Consider the following 14,844-nt stretch of genomic DNA (forward strand, 5'->3'; position numbering starts at 1 on the left):
CAGTTGAATCTAAGACCAAGGTGTTTGTAGTTTCTTTCTTTCAGAAAACAATAATATATTTTATGGTGGAGAAATAGCTTAGTATTTTATTTTATTTTATTTTATTTTATTTTATTTTATTTTATTTTATTTTATTTTATTTTATTTTATTTTATTTTATTTTATTTTATTTTATTTTATTTTATTTTAATTTTATTTTATTATGTTTTCCTTCAAAACAAGGGTCTGATTTGCGATCCGTAAAGTAGAATGACACTGAATTTCTTCCTGGTTCTGTGCTTCGTTTCTTTTAAACCAAATATACTGTGAGGAATTTTGGTGAGGTTTGACCACTGGAAAGGACAACTTGAAACAAGGTTGTCACCCACTGTTGTTCATTCCACCTGGCTGCAGAGCTGCTTAAGCTGGCAGTTGCTTGTGCTACCAGCTGCTGGTAGCTGCTGTCCTTGCACAGCTTACAGGGGGCTACTCACCAATTACATGTAAGTCTAACCTTCAGAAGCTCCAGCTCGTGTTAAATTTCTGTTTTTGTAATAAGTTATGAACAATTCTTAGCTTTTTCAACAAGCAATGCTCTCCATGGGCCGCAGCCTCCTCCAGGCCACATCCACCTGCTCCACCGGGGGCTCCTCCACCCATGGGGGGGCTGCAGCGTGGAGATCTGCTCCATGGGGGACCCATGGGCTGCAGGGGGACAGCCTGCTCCACCGGGGGCCTCTCCCTGCACAGCCCGCAGGGGAACTGCTGCTGCCTGCCTGCAGCACCTCCTGCCCTCCTGCGGCGCTCACCTGGGGGGCTGCAGGGCTGCTTCTCTCACGCTTTCACAATCCTCTCTCCCAGCTGCTGTTGCACAGCAGTATTTTCCCCCCTTCCTTAAATCTGCTCCCCCGAAGCCCACCCAGCAGCACTCCCTGCCTCGGCTCTGGCCAGCAGCAGCTCCTTTTTGGAGCCATCTGGAGCTGGCTCTGCTCTGATGCTGACAAGATGGGGCTGCATTCATTTCCAAACTGTCTGTCATAAAGGCCTTCACCTTTGCATTACATTGAGGCAGCAGTGATCTCAGCCTTATTGTATTGCTCTGCGTAATGTAGCTCCCAAAAGAGATCCCAAGGTCCAGAACAGACATGGAAATAACTGGGGGGTTGTAAGGAAAACAATTGTATTCCATCCTACAGCAACACCAGAGCTGTCTGGAGAGTTTTGTTTCATTTGTTCTGTTCTGTTTTGTTTTCTCAGTAAGGTTTCTTAGAGAGAGAAGATTGAAGTGATCGTATTGCATGCCCATCCATCCCTCCCCTTTGCTTGTCCAGAGCTTTTACCTTGTCTAGCACGATGCATGAACTTGGTCATAGGCACAGTTGTTTCAAAGACATTCTGCTGCTCGACCTGTTGTGAAAACAGAGAGCTAAGTATTTGGACGAGAACATGCTTCCACCTGCACTATGACCTCCACAACTAGATATGGAGCCATATCAGCCAGAAGGAAGTTTCCTTCACAGCTGCTGCTTCTTACACTATCTGGACTCTTACTTTTACTCTTACTTGCCTTTCCTGCATTAGCACAAAAAAAAATAAAAAAAATAAAAAAATTTGGGAGATTACCTTTGCCATCTGATGTCTTCGTTTCCAGAAACTACACGGAATCACCTTTAGGAGAACTGTCCCACACTGCGAGCATGGGTGTTGCAGTCAGGCCAGATATGTCCCTTCCACGTCAATAACCAAACCTGTCAAGTTAAGAACATGGAATTAATGAAAAGGAAATCCTTCTATTTTGATCTGAGTTCACTTTTTTTTTTTTTTTTTTTTTTTTTCTAGACCAAGAAGAACCAGCAAAAGTCGGGTGAAAAATGAAATGAAGAATGTTAAGGCCAGGCAGCTTGCTCACTGCAAGTGCTAATCTGAAAGCAGATGGAGTGCATCTTCATACAGTCCATCCTGAGACACTCCACTCAACAGGCCAGACCAGCTGATGAAGTGCATTGCTGTCCTGAAGTTTAATGTGATGGGCTACTTTTAAGTCTCTTGTTTATGCTGTAGTACTTGAGGTCTATGGCAGGACCACAGCACACTCTTATTTGTCTACCCTTCTTTCTTGATCGTGTGTGGGAAAGAGAGAACGTGCAGAGGCCCTCAGCCACATGTTGCACCTGTCACTCTGTGCAGCTACATCCCTGAGCCAAAGTACCAAACTTCATGCTTGTGAAAGGACTTTACACAAACTACAGAAATCTAAAATGAAGCATCCAAACACTTACAGAAGGGTGGGCCCTCTCTATGCACCTCAACGTGGGATCCACAAGTCCTCACGTGGTTTCATCCAGCACACTTCTCTGTCCCTCCTCGCTAAACTTGCTCAGAGGCAGCTGTTACCAAGGTGTCACAGTGACATCATTCAATTCTGTTTCTGAAGTCATCACCGTAGGCCCCTGGCAGCAGCAACACAACACTCTCTGTTGCTAATGCGAATGTCTCAGAAACAAGTAGAGAAGTACCACTCTCCCCAAGCTGACTTTAATTGGAGTAGTTCCAAAATTATTCTCTGCCCCCCTACATCTGGGGAAGGTGTGTGAGAAATCTTTTCCTTAAGAAAGGATTACAAGCCAAAAAAAGCTTGCTTCTGATACGTTCCCCTTCCTTTTAGAGCTGTTCACCTTTGATTTCCAAGGAAGAAAAAAGAAAGTGAAATCAACAATTCTCCTCCTCCGAGTTGGGAATATGAAATAAGCCCAATTATTTAGGAAGCCTGAAAAAGGAAACTATACATTTCCTTGTTAAACACCTTGTTGCTTCTGAAAACTTTTCCAGTACTTTGCAGCTGCAGTGCTTTTCGGTGGGTGGGCAGCCGAGCTCCATCACGGCCACTCTCTCCCTCCCCCTCCTCAAAGAGAAAGGGAGAGAAAATACAATGCAAAGGGCTCAAGGGTTGAGACAAGGACAGGGAGATCGCTCAACAAGGATCGTGATGGGCAAAGCAGACTCAGCATAGGGAGACAGTAAGATTTCCTGCCTAACTACTACTGCTACCAGGCTAGACAAGTGAGAACCAAAGGAAAGAAACCAAAAACACCTTCCTTCCCCCCATCTGAGCTCTTCCAGCTCCTCCCCCCGTGCAGCGCAGGGGAACAGGGGGACTGGACTGGGGGTTGTGGTCAGTCTGTAGCACTTCATCTCCACCACTCCTTCTCGGTCCCTCTCTGCCCCTGCTCCACGTGGGCTCCTCTCCACGGGCTGCAGCTCCGGCCCGGGGCCTGCTCCTGCGGGGGCTCTCCATGGGCCGCAGCCTCCTCCAGGCCACATCCACCTGCTCCACCGGGGGCTCCTCCACCCATGGGGGGGCTGCAGCGTGGAGATCTGCTCCATGGGGGACCCATGGGCTGCAGGGGGACAGCCTGCTCCACCGGGGGCCTCTCCCTGCACAGCCCGCAGGGGAACTGCTGCTGCCTGCCTGCAGCACCTCCTGCCCTCCTGCGGCGCTCACCTGGGGGGCTGCAGGGCTGCTTCTCTCACGCTTTCACAATCCTCTCTCCCAGCTGCTGTTGCACAGCAGTATTTTCCCCCCTTCCTTAAATCTGCTCCCCCGAAGCCCACCCAGCAGCACTCCCTGCCTCGGCTCTGGCCAGCAGCAGCTCCTTTTTGGAGCCATCTGGAGCTGGCTCTGCTCTGATGCTGACAAGATGGGGCTGCATTCATTTCCAAACTGTCTGTCATAAAGGCCTTCACCTTTGCATTACATTGAGGCAGCGGTGATCTCAGCCTTATTGTATTGCTCTGCGTAATGTAGCTCCCAAAAGAGATCCCAAGGTCCAGAACAGACGTGGAAATAACTGGGGGGTTGTAAGGAAAACAATTGTATTCCATCTACAGGCTTGGGTGTTATTAACAGAGCTTTGTATACTGAGCTGGTGCTTGGTAGGAGAAAAACCATAAATCTTCCCTGGGAAAGTTGGACCCTCTCAGCTACATACTGCTATGAGCAAATTCAGATGTAAGAACATACTTCAAAAATTGGTGCTCTCTACAAACCGGTTAAGGGTTTGGGACCTGCAGGTGCTGCCTACACCTGTGTGCGTTGCAGTCGTGCCTGTTGCCACTGAGCAAAACGGGGAGAGCTGCTTTGTCGAACGCGGCGTGTTAAAGCACGTGCCGCTGCCTGGAAGAAAAGCACGGACTTCTTCCCTCGTGTGGGACTTCTTCCCTAGCGATCTGTGGTTTACCTGATGGTTTCCCATAAGCTGTGAATGTTTAAAAGAAAAAAAAAAAAACAAAACCAAAACCCAACCCCAGCGTTGAGAGTGGTGAGGCAGATCCTCACCTGGGGACTCAGAATCAGCGGTGACATCACCATGCGAAGCATTGTGTGCGCTTCGGGTCGGGGCTGCTGCGAGCCTCGCAGTGGGGAGGGAGAGCGGATCCGGGGTGCCTCTGTGTCAGGCCTGTGCCCTGGTGGCTTCGTGAGCACTGAGAGTTTGACTCCTGTGTTCCCAGCTTTTGCTTGCGCACCTGCGGTGTGGCAGAGCCAGCGAGCTGCTTCCTCAGCTGGAGGAGGAAGAGGAGTGACCTCAACGTTGCCGAGGTAAAGCACAATTATTGAAAAGATTTGGCAAAGATGTGGGTTGTAGCAGCGCGGCTGCTGCAGCTGCAGCAGATCCTGGAGTATTGGAGAAGATAGAGAGGGGTTTCTTGGTGAAAAGAATGCTGTTAAAAGTGTTTTCATGCCAGAAATTAGGAGAAACGCCTCTGTTGTTTGACATCCTCTATTGACCTGGCACATTGGCATTACAGCGTACCCTGGCACGCTGTTTGTATGGAAAAAAAAAGGTCTTTTAGTCAGGGCGGGCCAGAAACCTGTCTTGGCACTTCCACATCGCAGCAATGCTTACAGACCCTGCATCCTGGCTGCCAGGCCAGGATCTAAATCCGATGGTGCTGTTGGTAAACTGAAGCTCAGGAAGCGCTTCTGGGTTTTTCTGTACTTCCATGTGAATTTTTACCCTCTGAAGATGGTGTATTAAGCTATTTTTGTAACAACAACTAGGTTTAAAAGCAGTTTCAGTTTAACATCTACATGCTTGGGTGTTATTAACAGAGCTTTGTATACTGAGCTGGTGCTTGGTAGGAGAAAAACCATAAATCTTCCCTGGGAAAGTTGGACCCCCTCAGCTACATACTGCTATGAGGAAACTCAGATGTAAGAACACACTTAAATAACACATCAGCAGAGCTGTTGTGCTCCTGACCACCAAAGGCACCTTTTTCCAACACCGTCGTACTGGAAGTTGATGCAGCTGGTTCCATCCTTAACGTGGGACTGTACAGTGCTGTAAAAGAAATATTTTTTCACAGCTTTGGAGAAAGTGAAGCAGAGAAAACCCCACCTAACCACTGATACCTGGACCCCAAACTGCCACAGACTGACAGCGATGCCCACTGGATATCTCCTGCTGCCTTCTGACTGCTCCAGCAGAAGTCCCGTTTGAATTAGCCAGCAGGTCCCTCTGAGTGGCTTTGCTGAAACTCCTGCCGTAGGAAGTATCCTACGGGAGCCAAGTTGCTAAACTGATGTGTGGTTTTCCCTTAACCCCCTCAGCCCTGACTTTGCAGCTCCTGACGACACTGCCAACGTGTGCAGTGTCACCGTGTGCCAACTAGGTGCCAGCTGCCATGGTTTATAGATTGTAAAATGAGTGATTTGGGACTCGTGAGCACTGAGAACAGGTTAGCAATTGCTTAAGAGCTTTACTTGTGTCGCTCTGGGGCAGGGAGATGGGTGAAACATCTTAGGCTTGAAAGTGATTCCCTGCAGAGGGACGTGCTCAGATCTGCACAACAGATCTGTCGTTTTGGTCACCTTATTAGATCCCTGCTTGAGAGGTTGCTTGCAAGAATCGATTCCTCTTCACCTTGATGTGTCAAGCTAAAGACAAATCTGTGCCGAAGCACTGTCTGATCAGACGAGTGCCTCAGTTCAGGATTGTTCTTGGACAGCTCCAGAAACACCAGGACGATCAGCGCCTTCAGGAACAGATTAATTGGATCTCGAGGCTGTCATAAAACAGGTCCCTGAAGTTTGAAGACTCTTCCAATAGTTTGGGCCAGCAAGGAGCAGCTGTAGCTGGCGGCTGCGGTAACTCGGGGCTCAGAGTCTCAGAGAGCGTGCTGAAAGGTGACCCCCCGCTGGCTGCTGGAGGAAGCTGAGGCAGCGTTCAGCTCTAACCTTTGCCTTCTTGGCTGTCATCTTTGCACTCCTGCTGTCAGTGGGTGTTGAGTGTCCTTCCCCCCAGCCTCAGCACGTGCCCTCAGATGTAGGCAGCGTTTAGCAGCTAGAATTCACTCCAATATAAAGAGTACAAATCATGCGTTTTCTGCTTTTGCTTTGGAACTCTTAGCTTGAGGTTTTCCTGCAGGCCATGAGGTTTCTTGCAGCAGCAGGGATGAGTTCTGTTAGCAAGAGGCTGTTCTGTGCTTCGACTGTGGGAAGATGAATGGTTACCCGTGCACCGTTAAATAGAACTTGACACCTAGGACACCGCACTTGCAGCCTGTGGGGTGCTTTAACAAACAGGTAAATCAGCAGAGGCTGTTTTGCAGCCGGGGTGATGCTGGGTGATTAAAAAGCAGGGGCAGAACAAGGAGTTTCTAGTGTTTGTTCTTGCTTGTCATCTGACTCTCCACTTCCACTGTTCGTTAGAAAAAAGAACAAAAACAAAACAAAACAAAACAAAACAAAAAAAAAAACAAGGGGTAAGCATCTTAATATCTTTATTATAAATGGAAGGCACAAAACAGACCAGCTACAGAGACTGTCCAAGAGAAATACTTGGTGCTTTATAAACAAACAAGGAAGTACCCTTAGGTGGGTGTGATAATCCTCCTCTAATGCGTTTTTGGAGTGCAAAAATAGATTTGTTCTTGCTCTTCTCTCCAGGACAAAGGCAGAATAGGCAACTGCAAAGTTAGACCAGGGAGGTCAGTTTGTTCCATACTGAGAAAGACAAGCCTGTAAAACAAACTAGACAGATTTTCTTGGTACTATTCATCTTCCTTCAGCAAAGGCAAAGCTTATGACACTTGTTGGTGTGTGTATATATATTTATCCAGTGCTCTCACAACAAAATTTTGATTTGAAGAGGGCACACAGATCTGATTTTTTTTTTTTCTTTTCCAGTAACTAGTATAATAAGCACTGGTATTTTTGTATAAAAACAGAAAAATACAAAACAAAAGACTGAATATTATGTGGTATGCATGACATTAAAAAAAAATGGTGGTTTCAAAGCAATATGTACCCTGGTGTGTTTGCCATATCCTAGAGTCCAGCTTAAAGTGCATCTGATCTGTATTGCATTTTGATATTAATCTCTGTGTACAATGTTTTGCATGTAATTTATATAGTTCTTGGGAGAAAAAAAAAAAAAAAAAGAATGAATTGTCAGTTAGCTTCTTCTGAGAAAACAGACTCCAAGCAGAGATATTACTCAAATCAGAAGTGGACGAGCAGTTGAGGGGTGGGAAAAGGGATACATATACAAAATTTAAAAATAAATAAATAAATAAATAAAACATGCTGGGGGTGGGGGAGAAGGGAAATGGTTTTGAATCAATAAAGCTTTGGCTGTTGAGCAGAAACAATGCGCGAGTGCATCCAGAGAATAAAATGTGCCCACATGTAACTGTGACGTCCTCAGTGTGTCCACCAGCTTGTGAAATCAATCCCATATCTTCTCGTGGTGCTGGATGAATGGCTGAGCTTCCCATCTGAGCAAGGCAGAGCGTGCAAGTAGGGCCTGCAGGGTGGAAAGAGGGATGGGGCTCAAGAAGCAAGCCCACTGCTATGACAGAGTCCCTATAGGCAGTGTGGGTTTTCTCTCTATGCAAGCCTCATTATTCAGAGGCAGAGTATGGCTTCGTCCATTCAAGGTCCAGAATCAGTTGTCAAATGCTAGCCAAAGCCAGTGGCTCCTGGGCTATGTGACAAACTAACCCTAGAGCAAAAACCCTCCTTGTCCTCTTACCTGGTGCCCTTTCTGCGATGCCTTTAGGGTGAGTCAAGGCTATGATCTCCACCTTCTGGGGCTGGTGTTTGAGCTATGTCCTACCTCAGTGCTGAGACTCTTTTGCCTCTGTAGAGGCCCTTTGCCATGACACGAGTGACGATGAGAACTAAAATCAACTAGCCTCTGAAACGTTCTTGTTCCCAAGCACAGCTTTTTCACTGGATTGCTTGAACTCCTAGTTTTTGGCCGAGAAGCTATTGTTTCTCTGTGCCTTTAATAAGAGGCTTTCTCTGGAGCCAAGTCAGGATGGCAAGATTGAGCTGGGCAAGGCTATCGAGGAGGAAATTCAATCTTCCCAGCTGGGTGTCTGACCCTTGGAGCCCGGGCCAACTGATCTGAAGCGGCTGTAAAAGCTTTATTTCACAGCATCGCTGTCTTCCCTGCTCGCATTCTAGGCACGGTGTTTCTGCTGACAGCATCTTCCACCTCCTCAGCAGAAGCTGCTTCTGTCTTTAAACGTAGTACAGGCTGGACGCAAAGAAAGAAACTGCTAGCGGTGCTTTTAGCTATTTAAATGGGGAGAAAAACAGCCACTGTTTCTTTCTTTGTCCAGGGCAGCCACGAATGCTTGCGTGACATGGGCTCCTCTCCCACGTCCTTAATTGCCAAGCCGATAGCGGCTCTGGTGACGTGTCCCATGGGTGTCTGTGCAGTGACGGGGCTGCCTCACCCCTGTGTACCCCAGGACAGACATTTGGGGGGCTCTTTGCTGCTACCACAGGGTGCAACCTGCGGGTCCTGGGGCAGGCAGGATGAGTGCTGCTGGGCCCGGAGGGTAGGCCTGGCCTGAGAGGAGACAGTAAAGGAGGCAGGTTTGGGGCTTAAAGCAGGCTTGTCCTGCCCCAGCCTTCTCCAGAACCTGTGTGCCTGGCTCTGGAAAGCCGTGACAAGACATAAAATGACTCGCAGCTTGCCAAGAGAGCTGCGGTGGTGGAGGAATGGCCGCCTCACGGGGCTGAGGCCAGGCACCATCACGGGCAGGACTCGAGAGACGAGGCACGATCTTGGCACAGACAGAGAAGGGAAGGGGAAGCACTGCTCTGCTGGCCCTGAGCGGTGCAGCCCCAGGAGAAAAGAAAAATCTGTGTTTCCTTCCACTGATGTCCACGCTGAAGGTGCAGAAGGGTTCCGTGCTGTTGCTTGGGTCAGCCTTGTTGCCAGGTTGGGAATGTTTAGCCTCCCGGTGCTTCGGTGCTGTTGGGCTGCACTCAGAGTGTGAGCTCTGGGCGTTATTTCTCAACTACTGCGTTATTGGAGCGTACGGACCCGAGATATTCTGCGGATAGGTGATTTAAGCCACGTCAGAAACACCGCTGTGGCATGTGCCAGCGTCGGACGCCCGTTCGACTGATCGGGCGGAGCAGGTGAATTGAATTTGGTGCTGGATGGCAAGGTGGTGTTGGGAGAAGAGCTAGGCTAAGGAGAGCTTCCTCTTGCTCTACCCCTTCCCATCTCAAATGGCCGCTTCCTGGGGAGATGGGTTCGTTGGGAGGTTAACTACAACGTTACAGTGAGGATGAGGAATCCTCTTTAGTCCCGTAGGTATTTGCTGCCAGGCGGCAGCGTTGATTTCAGAAATTGTATTTCAAAAGGGAAAAAGAAAGGAAATCTGTATTCTTTGACATACTCTCTTTTCTCGGAGAGTAGATGTAGGAGCTTCAGCAGTGCCCTTCCTCCAGAAACGATTCCCAGTGTCTGCTCAGACACTGAGGAGGAAAATGGAGGAGAGCCACCCGCTATAAATAAAGGAAAGAAGGGCTCATGGATTAAGGGAGAGCCACTACTTCAAAAATTGGTGCTCTCTACAAACCGGTTAAGGGTTTGGGACCTGCAGGTGCTGCCTACACCTGTGTGCGTTGCAGTCGTGCCTGTTGCCACTGAGCAAAACGGGGAGAGCTGCTTTGTCGAACGCGGCGTGTTAAAGCACGTGCCGCTGCCTGGAAGAAAAGCACGGACTTCTTCCCTCGTGTGGGACTTCTTCCCTAGCGATCTGTGGTTTACCTGATGGTTTCCCATAAGCTGTGAATGTTTAAAAGAAAAAAAAAAAAACAAAAACAAAACCCAACCCCAGCGTTGAGAGTGGTGAGGCAGATCCTCACCTGGGGACTCAGAATCAGCGGTGACATCACCATGCGAAGCATTGTGTGCGCTTCGGGTCGGGGCTGCTGCGAGCCTCGCAGTGGGGAGGGAGAGCGGATCCGGGGTGCCTCTGTGTCAGGCCTGTGCCCTGGTGGCTTCGTGAGCACTGAGAGTTTGACTCCTGTGTTCCCAGCTTTTGCTTGCGCACCTGCGGTGTGGCAGAGCCAGCGAGCTGCTTCCTCAGCTGGAGGAGGAAGAGGAGTGACCTCAACGTTGCCGAGGTAAAGCACAATTATTGAAAAGATTTGGCAAAGATGTGGGTTGTAGCAGCGCGGCTGCTGCAGCTGCAGCAGATCCTGGAGTATTGGAGAAGATAGAGAGGGGTTTCTTGGTGAAAAGAATGCTGTTAAAAGTGTTTTCATGCCAGAAATTAGGAGAAACGCCTCTGTTGTTTGACATCCTCTATTGACCTGGCACATTGGCATTACAGCGTACCCTGGCACGCTGTTTGTATGGAAAAAAAAGGTCTTTTAGTCAGGGCGGGCCAGAAACCTGTCTTGGCACTTCCACATCGCAGCAATGCTTACAGACCCTGCATCCTGGCTGCCAGGCCAGGATCTAAATCCGATGGTGCTGTTGGTAAACTGAAGCTCAGGAAGCGCTTCTGGGTTTTTCTGTACTTCCATGTGAATTTTTACCCTCTGAAGATGGTGTATTAAGCTATTTTTGTAACAACAACTAGGTTTAAAAGCAGTTTCAGTTTAACATCTACATGCTTGGGTGTTATTAACAGAGCTTTGTATACTGAGCTGGTGCTTGGTAGGAGAAAAACCATAAATCTTCCCTGGGAAAGTTGGACCCCCTCAGCTACATACTGCTATGAGGAAACTCAGATGTAAGAACACACTTAAATAACACATCAGCAGAGCTGTTGTGCTCCTGACCACCAAAGGCACCTTTTTCCAACACCGTCGTACTGGAAGTTGATGCAGCTGGTTCCATCCTTAACGTGGGACTGTACAGTGCTGTAAAAGAAATATTTTTTCACAGCTTTGGAGAAAGTGAAGCAGAGAAAACCCCACCTAACCACTGATACCTGGACCCCAAACTGCCACAGACTGACAGCGATGCCCACTGGATATCTCCTGCTGCCTTCTGACTGCTCCAGCAGAAGTCCCGTTTGAATTAGCCAGCAGGTCCCTCTGAGTGGCTTTGCTGAAACTCCTGCCGTAGGAATTAGGGAGCCAAGTTGCTAAACTGATGTGTGGTTTTCCCTTAACCCCCTCAGCCCTGACTTTGCAGCTCCTGACGACACTGCCAACGTGTGCAGTGTCACCGTGTGCCAACTAGGTGCCAGCTGCCATGGTTTATAGATTGTAAAATGAGTGATTTGGGACTCGTGAGCACTGAGAACAGGTTAGCAATTGCTTAAGAGCTTTACTTGTGTCGCTCTGGGGCAGGGAGATGGGTGAAACATCTTAGGCTTGAAAGTGATTCCCTGCAGAGGGACGTGCTCAGATCTGCACAACAGATCTGTCGTTTTGGTCACCTTATTAGATCCCTGCTTGAGAGGTTGCTTGCAAGAATCGATTCCTCTTCACCTTGATGTGTCAAGCTAAAGACAAATCTGTGCCGAAGCACTGTCTGATCAGACGAGTGCCTCAGTTCAGGATTGTTCTTGGACAGCTCCAGAAACACCAGGACGATCAGCGCCTTCAGGAACAGATTAATTGGATCTCGAGGCTGTCATAAAACAGGTCCCTGAAGTTTGAAGACTCTTCCAATAGTTTGGGCCAGCAAGGAGCAGCTGTAGCTGGCGGCTGCGGTAACTCGGGGCTCAGAGTCTCAGAGAGCGTGCTGAAAGGTGACCCCCCGCTGGCTGCTGGAGGAAGCTGAGGCAGCGTTCAGCTCTAACCTTTGCCTTCTTGGCTGTCATCTTTGCACTCCTGCTGTCAGTGGGTGTTGAGTGTCCTTCCCCCCAGCCTCAGCACGTGCCCTCAGATGTAGGCAGCGTTTAGCAGCTAGAATTCACTCCAATATAAAGAGTACAAATCATGCGTTTTCTGCTTTTGCTTTGGAACTCTTAGCTTGAGGTTTTCCTGCAGGCCATGAGGTTTCTTGCAGCAGCAGGGATGAGTTCTGTTAGCAAGAGGCTGTTCTGTGCTTCGACTGTGGGAAGATGAATGGTTACCCGTGCACCGTTAAATAGAACTTGACACCTAGGACACCGCACTTGCAGCCTGTGGGGTGCTTTAACAAACAGGTAAATCAGCAGAGGCTGTTTTGCAGCCGGGGTGATGCTGGGTGATTAAAAAGCAGGGGCAGAACAAGGAGTTTCTAGTGTTTGTTCTTGCTTGTCATCTGACTCTCCACTTCCACTGTTCGTTAGAAAAAAGAACAAAAACAAAACAAAACAAAACAAAACAAAAAAAAAAACAAGGGGTAAGCATCTTAATATCTTTATTATAAATGGAAGGCACAAAACAGACCAGCTACAGAGACTGTCCAAGAGAAATACTTGGTGCTTTATAAACAAACAAGGAAGTACCCTTAGGTGGGTGTGATAATCCTCCTCTAATGCGTTTTTGGAGTGCAAAAATAGATTTGTTCTTGCTCTTCTCTCCAGGACAAAGGCAGAATAGGCAACTGCAAAGTTAGACCAGGGAGGTCAGTTTGTTCCATACTGAGAAAGACAAGCCTGTAAAACAAACTAGACAGATTTTCTTGGTACTATTCATCTTCCTTCAGCAAAGGCAAAGCTTATGACACTTGTTGGTGTGTGTATATATATTTATCCAGTGCTCTCACAACAAAATTTTGATTTGAAGAGGGCACACAGATCTGATTTTTTTTTTTTCTTTTCCAGTAACTAGTATAATAAGCACTGGTATTTTTGTATAAAAACAGAAAAATACAAAACAAAAGACTGAATATTATGTGGTATGCATGACATTAAAAAAAAATGGTGGTTTCAAAGCAATATGTACCCTGGTGTGTTTGCCATATCCTAGAGTCCAGCTTAAAGTGCATCTGATCTGTATTGCATTTTGATATTAATCTCTGTGTACAATGTTTTGCATGTAATTTATATAGTTCTTGGGAGAAAAAAAAAAAAAAAAAGAATGAATTGTCAGTTAGCTTCTTCTGAGAAAACAGACTCCAAGCAGAGATATTACTCAAATCAGAAGTGGACGAGCAGTTGAGGGGTGGGAAAAGGGATACATATACAAAATTTAAAAATAAATAAATAAATAAATAAAACATGCTGGGGGTGGGGGAGAAGGGAAATGGTTTTGAATCAATAAAGCTTTGGCTGTTGAGCAGAAACAATGCGCGAGTGCATCCAGAGAATAAAATGTGCCCACATGTAACTGTGACGTCCTCAGTGTGTCCACCAGCTTGTGAAATCAATCCCATATCTTCTCGTGGTGCTGGATGAATGGCTGAGCTTCCCATCTGAGCAAGGCAGAGCGTGCAAGTAGGGCCTGCAGGGTGGAAAGAGGGATGGGGCTCAAGAAGCAAGCCCACTGCTATGACAGAGTCCCTATAGGCAGTGTGGGTTTTCTCTCTATGCAAGCCTCATTATTCAGAGGCAGAGTATGGCTTCGTCCATTCAAGGTCCAGAATCAGTTGTCAAATGCTAGCCAAAGCCAGTGGCTCCTGGGCTATGTGACAAACTAACCCTAGAGCAAAAACCCTCCTTGTCCTCTTACCTGGTGCCCTTTCTGCGATGCCTTTAGGGTGAGTCAAGGCTATGATCTCCACCTTCTGGGGCTGGTGTTTGAGCTATGTCCTACCTCAGTGCTGAGACTCTTTTGCCTCTGTAGAGGCCCTTTGCCATGACACGAGTGACGATGAGAACTAAAATCAACTAGCCTCTGAAACGTTCTTGTTCCCAAGCACAGCTTTTTCACTGGATTGCTTGAACTCCTAGTTTTTGGCCGAGAAGCTATTGTTTCTCTGTGCCTTTAATAAGAGGCTTTCTCTGGAGCCAAGTCAGGATGGCAAGATTGAGCTGGGCAAGGCTATCGAGGAGGAAATTCAATCTTCCCAGCTGGGTGTCTGACCCTTGGAGCCCGGGCCAACTGATCTGAAGCGGCTGTAAAAGCTTTATTTCACAGCATCGCTGTCTTCCCTGCTCGCATTCTAGGCACGGTGTTTCTGCTGACAGCATCTTCCACCTCCTCAGCAGAAGCTGCTTCTGTCTTTAAACGTAGTACAGGCTGGACGCAAAGAAAGAAACTGCTAGCGGTGCTTTTAGCTATTTAAATGGGGAGAAAAACAGCCACTGTTTCTTTCTTTGTCCAGGGCAGCCACGAATGCTTGCGTGACATGGGCTCCTCTCCCACGTCCTTAATTGCCAAGCCGATAGCGGCTCTGGTGACGTGTCCCATGGGTGTCTGTGCAGTGACGGGGCTGCCTCACCCCTGTGTACCCCAGGACAGACATTTGGGGGGCTCTTTGCTGCTACCACAGGGTGCAACCTGCGGGTCCTGGGGCAGGCAGGATGAGTGCTGCTGGGCCCGGAGGGTAGGCCTGGCCTGAGAGGAGACAGTAAAGGAGGCAGGTTTGGGGCTTAAAGCAGGCTTGTCCTGCCCCAGCCTTCTCCAGAACCTGTGTGCCTGGCTCTGGAAAGCCGTGACAAGACATAAAATGACTCGCAGCTTGCCAAGAGAGCTGCGGTGGTGGAGGAATGGCCGCCTCACGG

General features: G+C 48.0%; 1 pseudogene; it reads left to right on the top strand.

Moving 5' to 3' along the window:
* Window positions 1–14,844, top strand: part of LOC137849260 (kinesin-like protein KIF27) — an 87,357-nt pseudogene that overhangs the window by 11,028 nt on the left and 61,485 nt on the right.

This window comes from Anas acuta, unplaced genomic scaffold, assembly GCF_963932015.1.
Source record: "Anas acuta unplaced genomic scaffold, bAnaAcu1.1 SCAFFOLD_123, whole genome shotgun sequence".
Classification (NCBI taxonomy): domain Eukaryota; kingdom Metazoa; phylum Chordata; class Aves; order Anseriformes; family Anatidae; genus Anas; species Anas acuta.